Below are 12,643 nucleotides of genomic sequence, written 5' to 3'. Positions count from 1 at the left end.
GGCCAGCGTCAGTGTTCCTGGGCCTGTTTTAATTGCATTTCCTCACAACGTCTCATTCCTGTCAATACTGCGGAAGTTTCTGTTGACGATTGTTGCTGAAATTAATTAAACGTGTTTGAGATTTTAATATAGTCACATTACAGCCGCGACGCTGTGCTTACTTAACAGGTCCAGTTGACGTTGTGTTTTAATCTTGTGTTTTGAAATGAATTCAAGCTTTTAATCTGAAGGGTTTTTTTGTAATTGAAGTTGCATTATAGGTTTTAAACCAAATCTGCTGTTAGGAATGTTAATACCAACAGTAAATAACTTGAACATTGTGACCTGCACTCAAAGGGGGCCAAAGTGAATATCGCATATTTGTGATCTCGGTTGGTGTTGCTTTTGTCTCAGTTACAAAAATAAACTAAAATCAGTGGCTCCATTGTTCTGGTACAATAAATGAGAATTTTAAAATACAGGTATACTGACAGTGTTGTTATTGAAAAGCCTCAAAATGTCTTACAGGTGACTCACCTTTAACATAATTAAATATTGCCATTTAGTTTACAGCACAGTCATTGAATTGTGGCCACTGTTGCAAACAAAGAGTAGTTAGTTAAATCATTGTACACTCACTCCTGCCACTGCACCATTACTAACACCCGAATAGTACAATCTTGAGTGTGATTAAATATAGTAATACAATGGAGACTTTTTAAATGTGAAATTTTAAATCTGGATCTCAAAATGCTTAGAAAAAAATTGCAAAAATAAAGATCCAATATCAAATACAGAGCCATTCCGAAGACTCTCGACGAATGCTGTTTGGATTGATTTTTTTTTTTTTTTTTTCAATACTGTATATATGAAACAACTCGGTATCAACAATGCATGAAATTGCTACCACGCACTTATATTGTCTATTAAGGAGAATCCAAAGATGCATCCAATGAGAGAAGGCAGTAAGTGGCAATGATTTGTTCTGGCCCGCACCCATGAAAGCAAATTGGATCGTTAAGGCCAGTCGGTGCCTTGGGCTCTCTGTCCAATCTGCAACGCAGCCATCGCCATCCTACACTGTAGTACCGGGGCTCTTGGAAAGGAGAGGAGAAACAAGATATTAAATGACGCATGATTTGTTACATTAATGCCATCCAGACAGCGGACTGGAAACACTATCAGCTAAGCAGCTGGAGATCTTGTTGTGCGGTGAAATTGGTGTGAAACTAAATTACCCCGCGGAAAAATGGAAAGATGTTTTCTCTCCTGATAAATGCGACGCTGCGCTCGCTTCCCGCCTCGCCTCTGTGCCTTATCGTCGAGATCTCTGAAAGGGAGATACAAAACAGTTGGCGGCGAGGATGGTCTCGCCTCGGCCCCTCTCCCGGTTGGCTCGTGGGCTTTGAATTTCGAGATGAGGTGCCTGCAGGAAAGGGGAGAGTCTCCTCCATATCTTTCTCCATGTGCAAAGACATGATTGACCACACAGGGCACATCCTCTCTGAGTCACCCAATGCAGCCAAGCTGCACCTTTCAGCAAGATCGTAAAAGCCGCAGGATGACCTTAAAATGAAAGTCTGCGTTGCTTCAAAGAGTCCGTGAAGGTTCTCAGTCATCCGGGTCATCTTAAGGCAGAAGGGTTGGGTCAGGGCAACTGGACTTGTTCTTGTTGCCCTGAAAGTGAAACTACAAAGTGAAACTCCATCTCCCACAAAGCATGGCGATTTACTGACTCGCAAAGAGGGCTGCGAAACACGCCAGCAGTGTTTTCCAACGGGTCAAGTGGAGAGATGCCCATAAGTACTCGCTAATGTCCAAAGAAGAAGAGTTGGAAGATGATGTAATGAAAGTTAATGTGATGTCATGTGTGATGCTGGTTGTCTTTTTGACCCTGGATTTACTGAGTAACTGGGTTGCTTGGCCGGATAAATTTAAATGAGTTATTGTAGCAGCAACGTGCTAGATGTTGTGAAATTTATTTTTCATCTATGTCAATGGATGTACGATATTGATAGCTGGAATAATGAATCATTTATGCAGTCTAACAGCATAATGCTAATGTGGCTCTCAGTCGAAATGAGTTTGACAGGCCTAAAATAGGAGAATCTGAATATTCTTATATACACACACACTTTCCCCCTCCAGTAATAAACAAAGAGGCACTTTTAAATAATGCAAGTTAACACCATGTTTAGCTGGTTTCAGATGTATTTTGTTTTCCATTTCGGCATCTATCAGGGCAAAGGAGGTCAGCCCACCAACACTATCAGAGAAACTCACATGTGCGCCGCTCGCGCCGTCACATCCAAAACACGGAACTCAGACAATGTTCGCGGCAGACAAACAATGACGAGTCTGACAGGTAATCTTGGGAGAGGCGTGAAAAGGGCATTCGATATGTCTGAGCCTCGGGTTGGTGTGTGTCAATATGAGGGATGAAGATTAGAAATGGATTTGGTGAGAGCAGGTCCTGGAGGTGTTATCCTGCCGAGACCAACAGTGGCCCAGGCAGCTCAGTGGGCCGGAACAAATGAGGCATTTTGTTGTTTTTTTCACTACCTTTGCACCATTCAGATTAAAATGAGACGGGCGAAACAGTAGCTGAGCCGACGGCTCCCTTCACCCCTGTTAAAAAAGAATAAACATCTCAGAATTCAAAATGGCCAAATTCTCACACTGTAGGAGTTATATATTGATTTGCAGAGCTGCTTTAGTCACTTCAGAGTCGTTCAGGCAAACAACATAAGAGATATTACAATGGATCAATGTTCAATCAAGGTGCAGACCTGAAGGTGGAAACGGAAGTTGTAGCTTCTACTGACTGTCTTTTGTCTTCTGACGAGGTATTATTATTAAGCCTCTGAGCATAATGCACAAATATGTGTATGCACACACACTCATACATATTGTATGAGTTTCATGGCAAAAGAAATCTCCGTCCATGGCGGTTGCAGATCTGTGGTCTCGATGTGAAAATGAATGCTTATTATCAGCAAGTGAAAACCTTTCGTGACTTTGTCGTCATTATCACGAGGCTGAATTTGAATGTTTTTGCTTGAACTGTAATGCGGTTTCTCTCGGCTCTCTAGTCTTTGCAAATGCCAACTAATTCATATTAAGCAAAATAAAACTGTCGCAGCAGAGTTTAAACAGTCCGGGCAATTTTTGCATTAATTAGTTAGTTAGTTGTCAAGAGAATTTTACTGTATAGATATATGCAAGCTCATGCTTGTGTGCCATTTTAATTATGACTGGCTTGCTTGGCGTGCGTTTCGTGAATTTCCAGAGATATGTCTGCAATCAACACGAGTTAAATCGAATGATGTGCACATATATTTTTCATAAACACAAGCAACTTAATTATCTTTGACAATAAAGAATTTTGTTTTTAATTTTTTTGGAAGAGGCATGTAATTCTTTTCAACTACGCGATGCAATGCAATTTCTTCCCACGCAAACAAACAAAAAAAACAACAACACAAATTTTGACTGTTGGAGAACGAAGTGGGGGAGAAAAACCTCATTATTTTTCTCACAGCCATGCATGCCTCCACCCACTTTCATGCCCTCACCTACGCTCGCAGGGAGCACGGATCCTAAGAAAAATGACTAATTAGATTACTGACATGGTTTTGCTGGTGGAATGAGGCTTCTGTGCAACATCAAGCCATCTTTTCAAGCCAGGCAGTGAGCAGGAATGAGCCAATCACATTAGCATGAAATGGTTATAAACAAAAAAAAATGGAAAATAAAAACAACGGACTTTCAGCCCACACACACTCTCTCTCTCTCTCACACACACACAGACACACACACGCAGACACATAATTTTTGCTGTCAGAAAATTATTCATAATATCCGTTGGTTGTGCAATATTTTTGTAACACAAGCATGTTTGCAACCGTTAATCAGTTTCTATTTGCCAATAGCTAATCATTCATTTTTGTCTTAGTGTTATAAAACATCATCTTGACGGTAAAAGGGTCAAGGTTTGTGGTCAGATTCCAGCTGTAAAGTACAGCTAGAGCTAGTGCTAGCAGATTTCACGTCAAATCTAATGGTCTAATTCGTCGCACACCATGCAGTGACCGTAGTGCATTGAAATACCAATCAGTTTTGTATTGAGCGGCATTTGGAATGCAGCAATTATCCAGAGAGGACAAATGCTGAGGTGGTTAGCGTGATGCAGGTACCTTTGAGTCAGGCAACACCATAGCATTCATGTCGGTGGCTGGATTAGAACAGATCAGTGTTAGCCTGAGGTCCCAGTGCATTTCACCTAGCATTTCTGATACATCCTGTTGCCTCTGGTAAATAATGGTGTGTGAGCCTGAGCTAATCCTGCGCACAGGACAGAGGATTAGCCTAAATCAAGAATGACCCCACATTGTGTGTGTTCTGGCTACATTCCACAGCTATCATGGTGCATTTCATCCCAGAACCAAGAGGAAGCGCTGTCTCAGGATTTAGCGGTATATCCTCAGGACATAATGGGAGGAATAAACAGATTACCTTACAAAAGCAATAGAAACAGAAACAGATTTAAGTATTAGTTGAGCCTGTCTTCATTCATAAACTATAACTTAGCGATTTGGCTAAACTAGCAGCGACATTTCTAACTTGTTTGGAGGGCTCCTCTCATTTAGCATCCAAAGACTTGAGATACATACAACGGGTTTAAGAATCATTTCCTCAGGTGTGCCAGAATGAGTCCCTAACGTCTCTCTCTCTCATCAAAACGCACACACTCCTCGGGGTCATGATCAAAATCTTACCTCCGAACCGAGCTGCCAAACTTCCTCCTGTTGAGCCGTTGTTGGTCCCTCGGTGTGTTGCGATGATTAACAGCTGACCCGTTTCCCCTCAACGCTCGTCTTCACTTGCCCCCAACACGTCCATTAGTTTCATGTCAGCATGCTGCCACTTAATAACTCTCGCAATCCATAGTAGTACAAAGTCTGACCTTGCAGCTGCTGAATAGATGATTACCCTTTACGCTCATTTAGCCCCTGGTTCGCTTCATTACTGGATGAAATTTTAATTACAGAGCCGAAATCGTGTTCTTAGAGCCCTCCCTGGAAATCCATATCGGAGCTCTCCCTCCAATACTATCAGTTAATGCGCAAATTGAATCCGTCCGCGCGTTTTTGTCTCAGCTCGCAGCCAGGGACAAAGCAGAGCATTAGCAGAAGTTTAATGGCGTGTTTTATCGGCCTCAAACTTGCGTCTTTAAAACTTGTTGAGGAAACACATTGATCATCAGAATTTGAAACGTTTTATCTCTTTATGATGATCAAATGTTTTTTTTGTTTTTTTTAATAGGAATTCTGCGAGGCAGATGGTGTTTTTCAGGCTATTAGTCCGACGGACCACGCATCGCCCCAAAACCCCAAAGCTATCGCAAAATATCTAAACAGCACAACACCAATTTAACAGCATTCCCTCTCAGATTTTTTCAACTAATGTTTCCTCGCCCTCATCCGCGTATACTATCGATCTGTACTCGCGAGCTGTACTCACATCTGTGATTACAGGGCTGGACCGGTGGGTGGAGAAGCAGGTCTCTGGAGAAGACAAAGCTGGCAACTGATAGCGCGGAACGGCTCTGCCTATTGTTCACCCGCCGAAACGGGAACAATAACAAGGTGTCGCGTCGAGTCATCCGAGGCCTCTCCCATGAGACGATAACCTCGTTTTAACCGCAATCTGGATCAAACAAAAAGAGCCTGATTTCCAGCCAAGACTGCGCTCGGTATGAAGGTTCTCCCCGTCAGTGGATAATGGAGGACTTTTACAACGAGCGCAGGAGGGAAAAGGAGATTGCCTTTGTATCTTAGAAGGCTCTTACCCGGCGGCGGCTCTTCCCCAAGCTGTAAAATAAAATCACAGTCGCTTCATCCAATTTCTGCTCGACTCCCAAAAGTTTTTCATGCAAGGAATACGTTATATTGTACAACTTCAACACATCCCTCATTATCTTGAAATCATGACGTGAAATATTTTCAAGCTTTCATAACTAGGTTCCCTTGTCGTAATTAGGTGGACTCCGGCACAAGAATTCCCTCTCAGATTAATAATTCATCCGTCTTTTATTTCAGCAGTCCCGGTCACAAGGATGCAGACAAACAAGCATCCACCCTCACGGCTACTGAAAACTCAGGGTTGCCAGTCAGTCCAACGAGCACGTGTGTAGTGCCCTGATTAAAATGTATGAAATTGTGTTTGTTTTAACATGCGTTCAGTTAACAAATATGCAGTATAATTTGGAAATTTTGCTGTTGTGAAAAAGGTTAATAATTAATTGGGGACATTCTATTTGGTATGTGGGGAGATACTAAAATGTCCCATGCTCCGGAGGGTCCTTGAAAATCTCATGTCATCTCCTTTGTTTACTTACAAGGTGTCCATCTTTCAGGAGCCAATTAGTGTCGGTCAGAGATGAGCGTCAACTACCTACCTGATTCCGAGAAGGGGCTGGGACTAAAAGAGTGTGGGAGACGAAGCTCAGGCTAATGTCGGGTAAAACGAGGGAGAGAGAGAAAAAACCGACAACTTGAAGAGCTAATTGTAAGCATTTAAACCTGTTGAAAGTTATTGGTGTTAACTTGAATTGAAAGCCAGTGGTTTTATCTGTGTGTTATCCGGTACAAAATGTCCAAATGAGTCGTGTTTGAAGCTGTTTCAGACGGAAATTATAGTGAATGTTGGCGACGCCTTTTTCTGCGGTGTATTAGCGCTAGTTAGCATCGTACCCGCTAGCCGGGAGAAGAAGGAGACCGTGTGTGAGTGTGGCAGAGTATTTTGCGCCGGGATTCCTGAGTGAGTATGGACCTTATGAGAACTGGGGGCAGTATGAACGTTAATGGGAATGAACTGTAGATTTTATTAGTGTGGTGAATTTCTGCATAGTGTGCCTGTCTGGCTGCCTGCTGGCCTTCATCCCGCCTGCTTCGACGCCGCGAATCCTACACGCATGCCTGCTTGCGCACACGGACGTGTCTCCAGGGCTGCTTTTTCTCCATCTCACCTCACCTTTCTCCAGCGACCGGAAGGTTCTGCCGTGTGTCATTTCTGAGTGTCTGGGGATAGGTGAGTACTGAGAATGCACTTTTCACAAAGGATTCCAATTAGCTCCAACATGCGCCCCAGAAAGCTATTGCATTTGTCCCGGATCCGTTTTAAGCCCCTTGCCTCCGTTTCTAGCTCGGATACGTTTTCTGACTGTGGACCAGATTCATGCCAGATAGAGGTTTCATCTTAAAGATTCCAACTGCATACTAATGGCGTATAGTATATTATATTATTAGAATGACAAAAAAAAATGGGGGTCAGATGAGAGAAAACACGTTTCGGGAAATGGCAATTATAAAATGCAGGGGTGGGGGGGGGGGTGAAAAAAGCAGAAAGGTGGCCACTTCATCTATTTTTATGTTGATAACTGTGAAGAATTCCTGCTACAGTGATAAGTAAAGCAGAGGGTTTAGCCCACAGCACATTACAAAGCCATGAGGACAAGGGAGGAATTTCAACCGCCAGGGATTCAGAAAATCGTTTTCCCGACACGACTAATTAAGATCAGCGTTAAGTGTCCTTCTGCTACTTCATCTGCTGGCACTTCTCTCTTTGTTTTTTTTGGTTTCCTTTGCACTCGAGAGAGGTTGTTTGTTTTTTTTTTCCGCTTTCTCTTCCATTTTCAAATGAAATGTAGACACATTTTCAAATGTATTAAAGGCCTAATTCAAATCCTAGGCACTATCCTGTTTCCCTCAGTGCTGCTGCCTTCTGCACAATTTTCCACACCTTTCCTGACCACTAGCACACAGGCACAAAGGTGTAACTTCCTCACAGCCGCCTCTCCCACGCCGCTTGGGTTGTTTTTTTTGTTTTTTTTTAACTGAATGTCTTTCCCCCTGTACACCAACCACACATAACCCACATCCAAACACTTCATCATCAGCAGTCCTATCGGAAAACAGTCTTATTAATACATTTTGTCATCCTTAATCTCCTGCTGCACCGTCGATGAATATGTTAGATTTTTCCTCCTCTCCTATGACAGGAAGAAATATGGGGAGTGCTTGATGTGGAGAGAGTTATTCATCTCCTGCTGGGCAAACATTTGCTGCGCTCCCAGTTAGGGATGGACAATTTACATAATTTCTGCATTTAAGAGCTCTGATTAAATTACACACACACACACACACGCATATATATCTTGCAAAAAAAAGAAAGAAAGAAAAATGCCACTGCGCAAAAAGTCGGGGCCGAGACCCTCGAGCAAAAAGACCTGTCTGGCTGCTGAGACAAGAAAATTACAGCCTTTGCCCCCGTTGTAAACAACAGTAAAGTCTTTTATTATTAGTAAAGTCTGAAGGTTGTCAAAAGAAGTGACATGACCTTTTTTTCACCTCACTGTGGGGAGACCATTTAAAGTTTGTCACTAATTAGAGGCTGCATGTTCCCCAAAACAAAAATTCACAGCAGCATTGACCAACACAAACTACACAAAGGGGTTGTTGAGGTTGTGGCGGAAAGGCGAAATGTCCCCCCGGAGGACAGCAAGTGACTTTTCTGCTCATTTACCACTCAGGAGGAACCGAGCCTGACAGCCTTTATGGAGCCTCTTTATTATGGTTATTTGAATTAAATTTATGGCGCTTTAGATTGCAGCTTTACCCTTGTCAGTATCGCAGGTGAGCACGTTTACGGCCGACAAGGACAGGAAAATAGTGTTCAAAGCAATCAAAACTGTGTTTCCTCCAGATGGTTTTACGAACAGGCGATGTGACTGTCCTCTGCTGCCCGGAAGCTCATTGATGCGGATGAGTCTCGCAGTGGCGGACAGAAATCATCATCTTTCACCCACTGCCTCTTTCACGCACTGAGACTGATGCGATTTGGACTCGTGGATGCAATTCTTAAAAAAATTTAGTATAGGACTGTGCGGGGCCAACTCCTTTGTCTCTTGATAATGACTGAACTGAGATTAGCGAGGCCAAGCTTATATTTTAATTTTAGCTCCTAGTCAACGTCCAGCAGCTGTCAACGTCCCCCGCTTGATTGAACAATACAGATGTCTGTCAAAACCTTGCTCCTTCACGTCTTGCATCTTGGCACACGTCGCTCCGCCTCCTCCTCTTCTCTGCCGTGCAGTGCTGTCACATCACTCAGCCTCACCGAGATTAGCTGCCGCAAGGTGCCTCTACACGGCCACACTTTTGTCGGGTCTGATTGAAATGTTTCAAATTGAGGGATCAGATTGGCCGTTTTTTCATGACCACTGAAGAAATGGATTGGATTGATTTGCAGGGTCCCATAATGCTGAGTATTTGAAATAGAGTTCTTACCTTGACTGATCAAGCTTGCTGTGGGCTTCTTTTTCGACGTCCTTGTTGAAAACATGAGCGGGGGATTATCTCAATCCTCAACGTGGCACCACCGTTATGTTCTGTGGTGGACACTGTGCGCATAAAGCTCCATCCTCGAGAAGCATTCAACGTGCCATTTACAAGGACTCAAACAAACAGTTACCTCACCTCCATCCATCCGACTGAGACGTCATTTGGATCGGACCAATCAGACGGCAGTGTTCACATGGCGTGCCATTATCTGTGCCTAAACATGGGAAGACAGCTGGTATAAAAGTAAAAGGGAATTAGAATCACCCAGAGTTCCTGAAGCAACAGACAGTGAAGGAAATCTCAAATCTGAAGCCCAATATCTAAAAGCCCAATACATTCCCCCTAGTAAGCACAAACACAGCTGCCTTAATACATGAAAGTGCACAAGATGCTTCAAGACCATCTATTGCTGTACCGCTACTAGATTTGGCAATATCTGGCAGGCTTACAATATAAACCATATAACTCCCTTGCAGTTGAACTCTGACCGCCTCTGGAGACGTGATTTAGTCTGCTAGTAATACTACCATGGCTCATCAATATGCAAACCATGTGACAATTTAAGAGCAGCGACAATGCCGGCAGCCACCTCTCAATAATTCAACGACTTTTCCCATTCGCAAACCAACGCGGCTGTGGCAGAGCCGCGGCGTCTCGCCGCACCGGAGCACAGAGACGTGACGAGCGTTTAATTCGTCACGAGGGGGCGAACGCCGTAGCGAAAACTGCCACCTTCGGGCCGCGGGCGACGTCGTGATTTGTTTTTCCTCCAGAAAGGGCCGGCGGATCCAGCAGCAATTTACCTCCAGAACTCCCATCAAATCTCATTAGCGCCTGCGTTTACAGGACCGCTGATTGGTTTAGACGGGCTGCTGCAAGAGGCCCGGGTGACGCAGTGAGCAGCAACATTGATGACCCCGCCGGTCCGTGGCGGCGATGCGATGCGACGTCGGGGATGCCGACTAATTTTTCACCAAACGCCTCCCATTGCAGCGATCGCGCCCTGTCGACCTTCATTACTCGCCGGCCCTCCTTCGGCCAGAGTTGGAGGCGGGAGGACGTGTTGTCTCACGCCGTGTGAGCACCGGTACGAGTCGACAGTGTCTGTACTTTTAAGCTGTAAGTGACTTTTTGCTGTTGCCTGACTAATTCAGAGGGTAAACATGGAGGAAGTTATTCTTGGCAGCAGCCGCGGCAGCAGCAGCAGCAATAGATTATTCACCGTTTTGATGGGAGCATTTCTCTCAATTTTCATAATAGGATCCTTTTAACCTATTTGATCTATTTAAAAAAACAAAACATGTATAGCAAACTAGAACAGACAGATTGACAGTAATTTCTCAAGTTTGAACTCACTGGTTGATTTTCCATTCCAGACTTGAGCAAAACTGAGGCATTTTTGACTGACTTTATATTGAGTGATGTCAAGCGAGGAAAACGTGGTTCCTCTTCCTGTGCTGAGTCATTTCCAAAAGTTTGCAAGGAGATGTTAAAAAGTTTGGCATGTTTGTTTCCATTGCAGCTGAGACAGCAATCAGTTTGTTTGTTTTTTTGACCAGTTACGAACCTCTTGCAGTGTCCACATCATCCTCCCACTGGGAGACGCCTGCTGCTGGTACAAGGTCTCAGTGTTTTTGTTGTATTTTTTTCTATTGTTTGCAAAATATGCCTTTAGAATGGCTCGAAAAACCTCATGAGAGAGTGAAGTTTTTCTTTTTCTCCCCCAATCCAAGAGAATTGTTTTATTTCCCGAAGAGGCCTGTGGCCTATTCACCATCTCGGTTTGCACAATTTCGGGGATAATGGAGGTGCACCTACGGTTTGAGACGACAGCCGCAAGTGGAATCTCTCATTCTAACAGCCTTCGCAGCAATGACGCAGCATTTTCAGAGTGCGTTATCTAAAAAAAGAAAAAAAAGAAAAAAGAAATCATTCTCAAGAGGTGCTGTGGAGTGGAAGTACTAAAGAATGAGAAGATTTTCAGAGAAAAAGTAACTGTGCGGAGGACGTCTCTTGAAAGCAGTCCGCTATGCTAAAGTTGACTCTGGTCGCCGACGAGTGACAAGGAGAACTTTTGCTGGAGCTCCAGCGTCGCATGCCATCCCATACTGCTGAGACGGGAAACTTTTAACGACAACAATCCCGCGACGTCAACCCTGCCAAAGGAAGGCAGAAGTGGCTGCTTAAAACTAATTGTCACAGGGAGAGCTACCACGGTGCTAATGCTAACGGTCTTTCTGCGCGCTCAGCACAATCTCAGGGGCGACTGCGTCGCACCGAGGGCCGTAAACAACCAGGGGATTATTATGGAGCACGGCTGCTCATTAGGAGACAAGTTTAACTAAAGTTTGTGCGAGCTGGAGCGTGTGAGTGGAAGGAGAACAGCGGGAGCATAATGAGGAATCCAACTGCTGACCAAATCAGAAAACAACAAACTCCCACAAATCTGCAGACCATCCCAAAAAAATTTGACTCAACTCCTGCTGCTTCCATTCTTACCCGGCCTCCCTCCCGAGCTGGAGGTCCAGATTGGGTGCCGTGTCCTACGCAGGTCCAGCGTTGCTCCGGCTCCTCCCATCCTCAGCATCTGCTCTGCCATGTCTGCCAGCCCAAGCTGCCAAGACCGCCGTAGCGCCTCGCCAAGCACCTGATCAAAAGGCTGCAGCTGTCCAACGGGTGGCCGCTCCGGCCCCGTGCTGCTGCACGACGGCAAAGGAGAGAAAACAGACATCAGAGCCGCCGTTTGCCCGAGAAGATGCTTTGCTTGTTTCATCGCATTTGTTACGCGTAAAAGAAAGGAAGGAAATTTGGTGTTGGCAATGTATGACTTGCAAAAGAAAAGTTTGAAATACATTCTTTAAAGGAACATATGAACAGGTGTGTATTGAGCAGATTTGGATGGCCATCCGAAATGTTGCATAATAATAAGAAAACTCAGTAAAGCATTTTATTTAGTGGCACCGGGGCGTTTGGCAGCTTTCACAAGTTGCCAGTAAATGAAATCAGAACGTGGAATACTTTGTGTTTAAGAACTGGATACCGGACTGGCAATATGGTGGTGCGCCGATTTTCAGTGGCCACTCGCGGTACTGCAGCAAATAAATTCCACAGGCCCAAAAAGCCTTTTTCCCATAGACCGTCATACAAAAATGAACTTCTCGAAGAAAAAAAAATGTTTATATAGGCCAGAAAATCACCAGAAAACAGTTTATTCCCAGTGTGACATCACTAGTTCCGATAATTACAATCGGATATAGAAT

This window comes from Nelusetta ayraudi, unplaced genomic scaffold (assembly GCF_046127955.1).
Source record: "Nelusetta ayraudi isolate G7.1 ecotype Tasmania unplaced genomic scaffold, CSIRO-AGI_Nayr_v1 ptg000151l, whole genome shotgun sequence".
Lineage (NCBI taxonomy): Eukaryota > Metazoa > Chordata > Actinopteri > Tetraodontiformes > Monacanthidae > Nelusetta > Nelusetta ayraudi.
Note: the sequence above shows the minus strand (reverse complement) of the source record.